This window comes from Rhipicephalus microplus, chromosome X (assembly GCF_043290135.1).
Source record: "Rhipicephalus microplus isolate Deutch F79 chromosome X, USDA_Rmic, whole genome shotgun sequence".
NCBI classification, from domain to species: domain Eukaryota; kingdom Metazoa; phylum Arthropoda; class Arachnida; order Ixodida; family Ixodidae; genus Rhipicephalus; species Rhipicephalus microplus.
Window position 1 is genome coordinate 362,141,523 of NC_134710.1, and position 13,539 is coordinate 362,155,061.

Consider the following 13,539-nt stretch of genomic DNA (forward strand, 5'->3'; position numbering starts at 1 on the left):
GCATCTAGCACACTGCCTTCATCTATAGACACAGGCTACATCAAACTCTCTGTCCGTCCCTACATTCCCAATCCGAGACGGTGTTATAAATGTCAACGATTTCGTCATGGTTCGCAGAACTGCCGGGGTCAGGAAACTTGTGCAAGATGTGGTGGCCGCGGCCACCCATCTGATAACTGTGTTACCACGCCTCACTGCGTGAATTGTGACGGGGAACACGCCGCGTATTAGCGTTCGTGTCCTAACTGGAAGAAAGAAAAAGAAATCATCACTCTTAAAGTCAAAGAAAACATCACATTCAAAGAAGCAAGACGAAGAGTGTCGCCATTTTACGGCGCAACATATGCTGATGCGGCGCGTCAGGGGGACACGCCGCACCAGCCCTCGCCACCCCTTCGGCCTGCGCAGAGCGAGCCGTCGGCTGTGGCACCTGCCCCCAAGGCGGCTGTAGCCCAGGCTACACCGCCTACTCCCAAACAGAGACCGGAGACTCCAGAGTCTTCGGGTCTCAAGGCCTCCCCTCACCAGGCGAGGCCCAAAATTCGAACTAACAGCCCGCATGTGCGGGAATCCAGTGCCTCCGAGGAGGCAATGGATACATCGGCACCCTTGGTGCCGAAAGAGCGGCGTGGGTCCTTGGAGCGCGCCAAGAAAACAAAAAAGCAAATAACAGGGCCTAGTGATGGCCCTGTTAAGTGAACTCAAACTCCCCGTCTAAGCAGCCACTCGCTTTTCGTACACACAGCACTATTTCACATTCACCATGAACACTCAAATTATACAATGGAACGTCAGGGGCCTTCTCAGAAACCTTGACGACATCCAAGAACTCTTACATGAACACTCGCCAAAAGTGCTGTGTGTACAAGAAACACACCTTAATTTAAAGCACACAAATTTTCTTCGTAAATATGTTATTTTCCGAAAAGACCGTGTTGATGCTATGACATCATCCGGAGGTGTTGCCATCATAGTGAATAAGGAATAGCATGCACACACTTACAACTCCAAACACCCCTTGAGGCAGTGGCTGTTCGAGCGGTTCTTTTTGATAAACTGATCACAATCTGCAGTATTTACATTCCTCCTAGCTATCAGCTCCAAAAACGCGATTTACACTCTCTAATTGATGAACTTCCGGAGCCTTATGTTCTCCTTGGAGACTTTAATGCGCATAGCAGGTTATGGGGTGACTTTCGGTATGACGCGCGAGGTCGACTGATCGAACAGTTCCTTATCTTGTCGAGCGCGTGTCTCCTAAATCGAAAAGAACCAACCTATTATAACCTCGCTAATAACACCTACTCCTCCATAGACCTGAGCATAGTATCTCCATCTCTTGTGCCTCTACTCCAGTGGAAAGTCGTCAGTAATCTGTACGGAAGTGACCACTTCCCCGTAGTTTTGAGCACAACGACAGTAACTGAGTGTCCACCACGTGTTCCCAAGTGGCTCATAAACAGAGCCGACTGGGAACAGTTTCATACTATCGCTTGTCTAGGTTGGAATGACATCTGTACTTTGAACATTGATGTTGCTGTGAACTACTTCACAACGTTTTTGATTGATGCTGCAACAAAATGCATCCCACAAACAAATGGACACCTTGGAAAACGATGTGTGCCATGGTGGAATTCTGAATGCCGAAATGCGCGCAAACAGCAAAACAGAGCTTGGAGGCTGCTTCGGAACTCACCGACAGCCGAAAATCTTGAAACCTTCAAGAAAATAAAGTCTCAAGGCAGGAGAACGCGTCGGCAGGCCAGAAGAGAAAGCTGGCAGAAGTTTTTATTAGGGGTTAATTCATACACACAGGAGGCTAAAGTCTGGAACATGGTCGGTAGGATAGCAGGAAAACAAGTATACACACTTCCACTCGTAAACACTCAGGGTGATACCTTGGAAGATCAGGCAAACTTCCTCGGTGCACATTTTGAACAGGTATCCAGCTCGTCCCACTATGCTGACACTTTCCAAAAATACAGAACAAGAATAGAAAAGCAGAAACTCGAACACAAATCCACTAGATACGAGGCATATAACCAAGCTTTCAATCTAGCTGAGCTCCAAACATCTCTAAACTCCTGCAGTACTTCTGCCCCAGGTTCTGACCGTGTGATGTATGAAATGTTAAAAAACCTACCAAACGAAACCCGAAAAACCTTACTTTGTTTGTACAATGCTATTTGGTCTTCTCGCACTATTCCTACCTCCTGGAAAGAGGCTATTGTTATTCCCATTTTGAAAGAGGGCAAGAACCCTTCTTTACCCTCGAGTTATAGGCCTATACCACTTACAAGCTGCTTGTGCAAAGTCTTCGAAAAAATGATAAACTGCCGACTTGTACATTTTCTTGAAACAAATAATTTGCTCGACCCATTTCAGTGCGGGTTTCGAGAAAGTAGATCCACCACAGACCACCTTATTCGTATCGAGGCACAGATCAGAGACGCGTTCGTCCATAAACAATATTTCCTCTCTGTGTTCCTCGATATCGAAAAGGCTTATGATACTACATGGCGTTACGGAATTCTAAGAGACCTGTCTCACCTTGGTGTGCGCGGAAGAATGTTTCATATAATCGAAAGTTACCTGTTAAACCGGACATTCCGTGTCCGTCTGGGCAGTGTGCTCTCCCAAACATTTGTCCAGGAAACAGGCGTGCCACAAGGTGGTGTGCTTAGTTGCACACTTTTTATTATTAAAATGAATTCTTTGCACTTGTCCATTCCCCGCAATATGTTCTATTGTACATATGTCGACGACGTTCAGCTTGGCTTCAAGTCATGCAACTTGGCCATGTGTGAGCGACAGGTTCAGTTAGGTTTAAACAAGGTCTCAAATTGGGCAGAGGAAAACGGATTCCGACTGAACCCACTAAAGAGCACGTGTGTCTTGTTCTCCCGAAAGAGCGGCATGCACTCAGAACCTGACATTGAACTGAACAGTCAACGTCTGTCTGTCAATGTGGAGCATAAATTCTTAGGAATAATCTTGGACAACAAGTTGACCTTCGTACCGCACATCAAGTATCTAAAAACAAAATGTTTAAAAGCCATGAATGTTTTAAAAGTGTTGTCACGTACTACGTGGGGTAGTGACAGGCAATGTCTCATGAATCTGTATCGAAGCCTCATTCGCACCCGCTTAGATTATGGGGACATTATTTATCAGTCTGCAACACAAAGTGCTTTGAAGATGCTGGACCCCGTGCACCAATTGGGCATCCGCCTTTCTACGTGTGCTTTTCGCACCAGCCCCGTAGAAAGCCTTTATGTTGAGTCGAATGAGTGGTCGCTTCATCTGCAGAGAACTTACATGTCCTTTGTTTATTTCCTTAAGGTGAAAGCAGATAAGAAGCACCCCTCATACTCCACTATTATTGATTTGTCGAGCTCCATTCTGTTTCAAAACAGGCCTTCGATGAGGCAGCCCTTCTCAGTTCGCCTGAAAAGTCTAGCTGAGGAAACTGGAGTCTCAGTTGAACATAGTTTAATGGCTCCTGTAGCATATCTGCCACCGTGGCAGTGGCAGACTATAGACTGTGATGTGTCCTTTCTTGAAGTTACAAAACATGCGCCTATTGCCCATATCCGAACATACTTCCTGGAACTTCAACATAAATACACACGTCCTGAGTTCTTTACAGATGCCTCCAAGTCTAACTCCTCTGTGTCCTACGCTGCTGTCAGCCCATCCTTTTCGGATGCTGGCCCTCTACATCCAGGCACAAGTATCTTCACAGCGGAAGCCTACGCGATACTTGTGGCGGCTAAACACATCAAGCAATTACAAATACAAAAAGCAATAATTTATACAGACTCCCTCAGTGTAGTAACGGCTCTGCACACTCTTAAAAAACACAAAAACCCAGTCCTTGTCTCACTTTACTCCATTTTATGCACACTATACACACTCAAACAACATGTTGTAGTGTGCTGGGTGCCAGGGCACCGTGAGATTCAAGGCAACGTGAGGGCGGATCAGCTCGCTGCATCCGTCCATAAAAGCACTGCCCCTACACCCATATCAATCCCGGCCGTTGATCTTAAGCCGTCTCTCAAACGAAACCTCAGAGTATACTGGCAGAGCAAGTGGGATACACACACACAAAACAAACTACACGTTATTAAGCCACACCTTGGTCATCGGCTGCCTGTATCGAAATCGCGTCATACACAGGTAATACTAACGAGACTCAGGATAGGACACACATACACGACACACACACACCTTTTGTCCGGTGGCGATCCACCATTGTGTAACAAATGTGGTGAAGTATTGACAGTCCTTCACATTTTAATTGAGTGCAAACAATTGGACACTGTAAGAAAACAACACTTTCCATTACCCTACCGACAACATATACCTTTGCACCCTGCAATGTTCGTCGGTAGGGAACCGCTTTTTAGTCACAAATCATTGTTAGCGTTTTTTAAAGAAATTCATAGTTTTCACATCATATACCCGGGCATCCCGTAGCATGACCTCTCCAGAGAGGTTTTTGCTGCGGTAGTTACACAAGAAAGCACTTGCCTCACGGCCCTTGGACGCAAGGGTATGAACGTGTGAGGCACTTGTGCTAATGCCATACATATCCACCATCGTCTTTTATTATCACCAACTTTTGTCATCTATTCACACCGCACACACCTTTCACGACATGGTCATGATTTTATTACTTGCATGTTTTTACCCGCCTTACCGCGAGGAATTTTATGGCCCTTATACAGCCGCTTATCACAATCATTGTCCATGTTTTTAGTAAGATGAACTGGCGCTCTTTGGCCGTGAAATGGCCCTTGCGCCATAAAACATCAAACATCATCATCATCAGTTGACAGAGGACACACACTCCGCCGCACCGAAGTTGTTCTGTACTTGCCGACGCGCCACAGATTACAGTGACACGTACTCTATCTACAGTAAGCGCGAGTTAAACTGTGCAAGCCGTATAAGTACACATCCAGGACAAAGCAAGTGAATAGTAAAACAATCCGCCACCGTCAGCCTGCAGCAAACACTCGCACAACATGTTACCACCCAATCCAAAGTCTGCCAGTTGACGATGGCGATGCGCAGTTGCCCTGCGAGAGTGTACTAGATGTGTACCCAAGACCTCAAGACCGAAACCGAAATTTATAGCAGCAGCATTTTGTGATATAAATTCCAAGCTAGGTCAAGCCACCAAGATTTAGTGTAATATTTTATGCTTGACAACATATTTAATTGCTAGCAGAGCTTTAGTCTTTTTTTTTTGCCACTGACGTATGCAGGTGCCAAATGCGTAGCCTTTGTGATGCACATTTTTCTTTTCCGAAATGAGGCGTAATTGCAGCGTTTTTTCGACATTTTGGAGTCCAAATTTGTTACTTGTGCAACATAGATATAAATAAAAAGTTAGAGAAGGATGGCGCAGAGATTGTTTCGTATTTAAGACATCTCCACCTCGTTTTTATGTTCATTTGAGGTGTTTTTCTAATTCAAAATTGGCCAAATATAGAACCAAAGCAACCTGAACTAAAGCTTCCTATGCCTATATATGCTATCAACGTTTTTTTAGAACAGTAATTAATTAAATAATGTTTTAATGTTACTGTTTTGGAGGAAAGATGAAGGTACGACCCAATTGAGTGTCATTTGATCTACTTTCGGGTCAGAATTTGGCCCATTTCGAAAAAAGAAAGCTGCCGGTTTGGATTCTCACGTACACAACCACAGGAAAAGTTGTACATACAAATTGGTCAGGCCCCCTTGTTTCCTCTTTCTATCCCCCTCCATGCTTAAATCCTAGCAACACCCCTGCTTTGCTATCACCTTGTTTTCAATAACACACTGCCATTCATCAAGGAGCTAGGGACTATGCTTTTTTCTACCGACAAAGTATGAATGACGCTTGCTTTTATCTCAAGTCATAAATTTTGTGCAAGCATAGAAATGTGCGATTATCAGTGCATTGTAATGCTATAGTTAGAACTGTCAATTACAGCGCTGAAATTAGTCAACTACTCTTCCTTCTTGTGGCACGGGTACGGTGCGCTAGTGTCGGCTGCGATCGTTCACGTGTACATTATACGATGTGCAAGCGTTCATATCAAACAAATAAAAAAGAGCAGTAGGTGCCGACAGAGTGGTGCGTTCCATTGAAACGAGTTCAGCCGAGCTTAGCGGGTGTGCGCCAAGCTTATCCTGCGGTGCTGGTTGCGTGCACCGCAGCTGCGTCAGAGTGAGCTTAGCCAGTTATTTGTAAACATGCCTAGTTCCATGGCAACGCGAACGCTGCAAACAATCAATTTGAGCTAATCGATGTTCATAGATCTAAATATAACTCACTGAATAAATCAGTGACTTCTGGATAGATGCGAAATACTTCGGTGTGAGGAAATATGTCGACCGCATTGTGAATAAAACAAGACCTCTGGTACGAAAAAAATTAGTGTGATTTCAAATGATAAAGCACCTTCAATAGCTTATCAAAAGCAGTCTGTTACCGTTTCATGTAATGTTTAGGCTGAACATATTCTCTTTTACCGATGTCTCTGTGTGAATTAGGAATGAATGTACATGAGGGGCAGCCAAGTATTATTTAGTAGGAATCCCAAAAAGTCAACGCATGAATTAACATGTGAGGAGTCTTCTGAATATTGTATATAGGAGGTGGAATAATAAATAGAATACATTGAACGATATATTTTGGCGAATGAAACGTGAAATGAAAACAAATGCCGAAACATCGATCTTTTCACCAGAACTTTGGCATGCGGTTTGATTGCATTTGTTGAGATGTGATATGTATTGATGCTCCAAACTATATACACATATGATAGGTGTAACATTCAAGTAAGCACCCTTAGATGTAACTAGCGAACACACACCTATAGTACACACACTCTAAAAATTATCGAGTGAAGGGTGTCTTTTTGTCCCACAACAATAATCGCCGTCAGGCTCGTGTGCACTTCTTTTCTTGAAAACTCGGCGCTGGCCACTTTCCTACCGAGACTGCAATGTAACCCCCATAATGGGCATGTCGATCGTGACCGAAATGTACCGGGCGCGGGGAAATAGCGCAAGGATTGAAGGTAATATATTACGATTATTGTTGTGGGATAAAAAGACACTATTTTTACTCGCTCTTTTTTAAAATGCATAAAATTAGAAATGGGTGTACAAAAAGTGTAATCACAATAAATAGACCCTTTTGGTTAAATTTGGCAGAAATAATTGCGTAAGACGCATGATTTATTGGAAAATCTACCCTTAAAGTTGTAAAATAGATTGCGCTGTAAGTACTTTGAAGGCGCACGAACGTATCGCAGCAATTCTAAGGCACTTTTTCCGCATATTCCCCCACGTATACCGGCCATATTCGCATCAGCCGCGTATTGCTGAAACAATTCCAAATTTCAGTGTTCGTAAGCATGCAGCTGCACGCCACTCCTATAAAAAAAACTGTTTTTGCCACCAAGTTGACGAAACGTAAATGAGCTCTGTCGCTTCGCATAATTTCCCAGTGGAGGAAAGAAAAAAAGCTGTCGTTTGATTCCGCCACACCACTTAAATGAATGTCTGGCCATGCTTATCCTTCTACTTACTTCACGTAACAGTTAGAAATGTTCCGAAGCTCAAATGCAGAATCTTCAACCATCCCAACTCGCCGCGTCGAAAGCGGTCTTACCCAGTGCCCGCCCAGCGAGTATTAGGCCTGTCATGCCTGTCACGTTGGTGTATACGTTACCGGCGTTTCTTGCTTCATGTACACACAAATTTAAAGTGTGAGAATAACTGTAAAGTATAGTTGTGACATTCATGAACCTAATTAAACCATTTTGGCTAGTGTCGATATTCGCACAAGGGGCGCTGACGATCGATGCGTCGCGCTTTCAGCTAAGCAGGCTGTCACCAAAAGCTGCCGGCTGCACTTCGCCGGTACTTCTCTGAATAATATGTGTAAGAACACGCAATTTCCAGTGGGTTATTCAGTACGACTTCGTGAACTGACTCCCTGGCATATGGTTTCAGTGGATTGCATTAGTATTTGTATGGGTGTTTTTAATTGTTGGCATTGATAAAACTGCATATATCTGTACACTGGCACGCTCTCTGTATACTGCCAGCGGAGGCCAGAAAAACGGCTGTCACTCGATATCGCTACTTCGTAAATGCATTTCTGGCAATGATTGTCCTTCCTCTTACTTCGGGTGCTGTTTAGGTAACAGTTAGAAATGTAGCAAAGATCAAATGCAGAAACTTGAAGCATCGCAACTCAGCTGCTTTGAGAGCACCCTTACTTCGTGCCCCGTTCAAGCGAGGCCTATCATGCCAGCCGCAGTGGTGTACATGCTGCCGGCGCTTTTACTTTAATTAGGCACAATTCTAAAGTGTACGAATGACTGTAAAGTACAGTTTAGACATCCCTGAGCCTAAATCAATCATTTATCTGCGTGTGTGGTGCCCACACAAGGAGCAGCGACGATCGATGCGTCATGCTTTCAGCGACGCAGGCTGCCAAAGAAAGCTTTTTTCTGAGCGCAGGAGCCATTACTTATCTGACTCTTATGTAAGGACACGCAATTTTGTGTAGTTAACTTGGTACGCCTTAGTGAACTAACACACTGGGATACTTTTTGAGCAGATTGCATTAGTAATTTCTTCAGCGGTTTCTTAGTTGCAGGTATCGATATAACTGCAAGTGTGTAATCTGGCACGCCGGATGCATACCACTACATCGTCGCTTGCGCGAAACAAAATAATCTCAATATTTAATTGTGTGCGCGCATATGCAAGTCATTTTAAACTATCTGTACATGTTGACCAGTAAAAAGTGAGAAGCCTGTATAAAAAAAAATATCGGCAGCAACAGCCGACAATATGTGGCTGCTCCTCCAGTCAATTTGTTATTAGTCAGAGTTGAGATGTGGATTCTTCACAAAATTTTGCGCTCTTGTTATATTTGCGCATCATTCGGTTCCCGGAAGCCAGTCCTCACTGTCGAATCAAGACGCAATTGTTATTGGGAAAGGAATATCACGTCGATCTTGGCTGTGCGACTTGTAAACATGCAGTCGAAGGGCGCGTTTTACAACGTACAATGCACGTTACGGTGTCTCATGGTGGGTAGCGTACTCAGGTAGTACTCAGAAAGTGGCGAGGTCAAATCCTGTCAAGTAAGGTGTTTTTCTGTTTTATTTTTTAAAATTTTATGTGAATGCGTGCTATTTTGCTTTTATATTCATTTACTTATGGCGAATGGTCACCCCAGTTTTAACCCTGTGAGGCGATTTTGCGCAGAGTACTGAAACGCTGCCACTCCAGCGTCCCAGTACAAGCGCTGGGAGGCGCTGGTACCAGCGCCACGCTGGGCCCATAATCAGGCATGGCGCGGGACGCTGGTACTAAGTGGCGCTGGTTTTCGCAATAGGGTTGCCTTTCACGTCTTATCCGAGGAGAAAGCTGACAGGAAAGCTCAAAGTAGGCTTACATTCAAGATCGCAGTTAACAACAAAAAAACTGTACTCTAAACTACCAGAACCTTAAGCAAGCATACAAATGACTCTTTCCCAAAAACATAAAATGGCAGATGTGTGAAGCTGAGTCAGTAAACGTACATGACATCTGCGATACGTATAAGCATTGTCCGATATCGGCCAGTGAATGAGCATTATCCTTCCTCACTGAGTATGACGCTATCGTGTCATTTCTGAATTACATGACTCGGCAAGCTGTGTTCGTCGCATTTTTCTGTGTGTGTGTGTGTGTGTGTGTGCGCGCGTGTGTGTGTGTGTGTGTGTGTGCGTGTGTGTGTGTGTGCGTGCGTGTGTGCGTGCGTCATTTTGTCGCAAATGAAGGGGAATAAAAAGCGGCAAAAATTGCACAATTTTTTCTGTGGCAGCCCGTTAATTTTTCCTTCACTTATTTCTCTTCAATTTATGACTAAATATACACTTCACAAACCCAACGTCATATTTGATCTCCTTGAATGAAATGATTTCCGGTTTCATATATATGTACAAGTATGTATTGTACAAGTATGTATGTACAAGTATGTATATCTGTATTGTAACAATTTAGAAAATGTCAATACACTACATTTCGAGCTCACTAAAGTAGCTTGAGTAGGACCTAATCTTTCGATAAAAATGGTACAATAGCTACTCGTAGCTAAATTTATTTTCAGTAGCTTGACGAGTTCAAAAGTAGCTATATCTGGCTTCAAAATAGCTAATTTGGCATCCTTGGCTTAGAGCTTTCATAGGTGAAACCTGCAGGTCGCGGGTTCGAATCCCGGCTGCAGCGGCTGCATTTTCGGTGGAGGCAGAAATAGTGTAGGCCCATGTACTCAGATTTGGGTGCACAATAAAGATCCCCAAGTGGTCGAAATTTCCGGAGCCCCCCCCACTACGGTGTCTTTCATAATCAGATGGTTGTTTTGCGACGTCAAACACTACATGTCAATGGGTGAAATCTCTGTCAATATAGTGGTATTCCAAGGATGTTGTACCGATCATAAATAAAACACCACCACTCAAGCTTTCCGTAAAAATAGTTAATCAGCAAAATTTAAAACCTACGACCCAGGTGTTTAGCAGCGGGTTCAACCCGACGCTGCATTGAAGCCTTTCACAATTCTGTTAAATGTGCGTGTTTTCAATGACGTTGCCTGCACTTGATGGTCTAGTAGCTAAGGTACTCGGCTGTTGATCCACGGGTCGCGGGATCGAATCTCGGCAGTGGCGGATGCATTTTCGATGGAGGCCAAATTGCTGTAGACTCATAAGCTCATATTTGGTGCACAATAAAAAAACCAAGGCGGTAAAAATTTCCGAAGCCCTTTACTGCGCCGTTCCTTGTAATCATCTGGTTGTTTTGGGACACAAATCCCACATATCGATCATTTCCAAATAAGTTTAAACATACATTTTCTTGGGTTTACCACCGTGTTTTTCACATGCCACACCTTGTGCCTCACATGATCATGGTCATAGATGAGTGACCCTAACGGTTTAGTGCGTTTCGCATTGCGTCAGTCACAGTCGTTTTTTACAAACCACAGGTGGTCGGAGACGTCACACCCAAAAACCAAATTGCCGCTGAAATCTGGTGTTTGCTCCAGCGAACGTGCTCCCAAGATTACACGTTTAGTTCGGCGTACGTAACGAGCCTACGTACCCAGCTGGGTTGAGGGATAAAAGTGCGCACGTGTAGTACCTATGGAATCTATTCCATGGATGCATGCGTACGCCGAAAAAAACGCAGCGTGTGTAAACGTAATGAAGTGAAACGTACGCGGCGTGACGCTCCCACGATATCTCAATCGAAATAGGAACCAGATAGCAAAATGGTAGCAATGGCGTCGAATACAAAGAGCAACAAAGCTGACCAGGATGAGTATATTTTACTTTGAAGGACGACGTTGCACTGCTAGCAGAAGTACAAACCAGCGATTTGATTCAGCGTCTGGAAGAAACCGACGTACACCGTGGATCCAAAATTATTCACCTTGGTTTGTTTGCTGGTGGCCATTAAGGCAGCCGCTAGCACACGAGTGCTTTAAAAAGCACCCAAAAGCTGTTCTATTTCTAATAACATAGGTCTAGTGGAACCAAACGTATCTCGGTACGGTCAATACGCCTAACGAGAAGTTCTTCCAGCACTTCACATGCAGCGTACGTAGGATCGTTACGTACGCCCAGCTAAAAGTGTCTATGGTCATCTTAACCCGGTCGTGCCCGCACCGGCCCTGGCTCAGCGCAGCGTGTTGCATATTTTTGACATCGCAAGTTAATTTGTCGACGTGGTTGGCAGGAACCGCTTGCCACCGGCGCTTGTATTCCCGTTCGCTATTTAGCGCAGCTCGGAAGGCTGCCAGGTGATCGCTACGCAGTTTCTGTCGGCACTTGACCTCCCGGATCCATTTTTCTGCCCGGACTGCACTATTGGCCCAGCGAATGCACGCTTTTTCATCTTTCCACTAATGCTCTTGTTTATTTCTTCGTGGCTTACCCATGTGGCAGGCCTTGATAGAAACTGATGCGTGCGTGCTCGGCGCTGTGGTTGCGGTGGGATCGGCTACGTCACTCACAACGCAGCCAATGGCACGCGCGTACTTTGATACGACCCTGAGAATGGCGTAACTAATAGTTTTGCCAGTGGAGACCGCTTGTGGAACTGCTGCCGAACACTTTATGGGGCAAAGCTCCATAGGGTGTGAGTCGTTCCCTCGTGGTATGTTGTATTGGCCACTTCTAGCTATATTTTAGAATCTCTCACTTATGACGATTTGTGTATCCTTGAAATATTACTAGACGGATGTTGGTGGTTTCCGTAATGCTGCATGCTCTAGTACGATAGGAGGAGACATACAGACAGACAGACAGACGGACGGAGTGACGGTAGCTTCACCCCACTCATTACAATTCACTTCATGGACCTGCTGTGATTTTTTTTCAATTCGTCTAGCCTTGTACAGCTTCTGCAATAAAGCAATTTTCGGTTCTTTCCGCACTTTGTCAAAAACCACAAGTGCCGCAGGTAGCTTGTAATATATGCAGAAAATACCATAAGCAATCTTAAGATAGTGACATGCATCAGTTGCCAGGTGTGTATCTGTAAGGTTCGTTGCTTAGTTTACACTCACTATAGCCTAGTAGTTCGGTTACCTCATCCTCGATGCATCTGATATATCCCATGTCCCCAGCGGTCTTGTTTGAGCAAATTTGTAGGTCTCTCTAGTTACAGTGACAATAATAAACTATATAATTTTGAACTACGTCGTATGAAATTATTCTATAAACTCAGCTGATCATCAGATTTCCAAATTCGCCCCAGCATCTACAGCTCTTTCCTCACCCATATTTGACAGCTAAACCTTGTGTACTACCTCTGCAACCCGCCATGCAGAAGAGGAGTTGGCCTATGCCAGCCCCCGTTAACTCTGAACAAGTGCTGTTTACTCTACATCATTTTCCACTTTTACTTTTCTCTGATATCACGTTTTTTTAATGCCCCATAGTCGCAAATGAACAGCTGACAGTAGCTGAGCAAGACCTATAGGCTGACTTCACTCGTCCGGGTGCACCAGTTCAAAATACTGGAATATTGTGCTTGCCCCGTGAACTTGTATGCAGCGATCTCATGACCAAGAAATTGTTTTTCAAACGGTGCCTAATATTTAAAAAATGCTAGACGCTGGAGCTTGCCAGTCCTAACAGATACAATCTTCATACATGACACATGCCTACCTTAAGAATCTTCGTAGCGTTTTTGTTTTTGCAGTCGCCTTGTACTATTCACCATGACAAACATAATATCGAGGCATGCCGTTGTGCTCAACTTCTTAGCGCTTTTCATCACATACGAAACTGTCAGCATTTTCTTGGTCACTTCTGGTGTCTGGTAAGATTATTATTTCATTTCAAATAATGTAGTATAGGTTTGTAGTGCAATTTTATGAAATTTGGGTATATTATCTTGGGAGATCATTCGTGCTTTGTGTGAACCGAAACGTTGGGAATGAAGATAACAATCCATTGTTCTTTA

The 13,539-nt window shown here is 44.2% G+C and overlaps 1 protein-coding gene across 1 annotated transcript in view; it reads left to right on the plus strand.

Moving 5' to 3' along the window:
* The window catches only part of LOC119161966 (membrane-associated tyrosine- and threonine-specific cdc2-inhibitory kinase-like), a 101,873-nt gene that overhangs the window by 29,999 nt on the left and 58,335 nt on the right, over positions 1–13,539 (plus strand). The gene's annotated exons all lie outside the window — the stretch shown is intronic.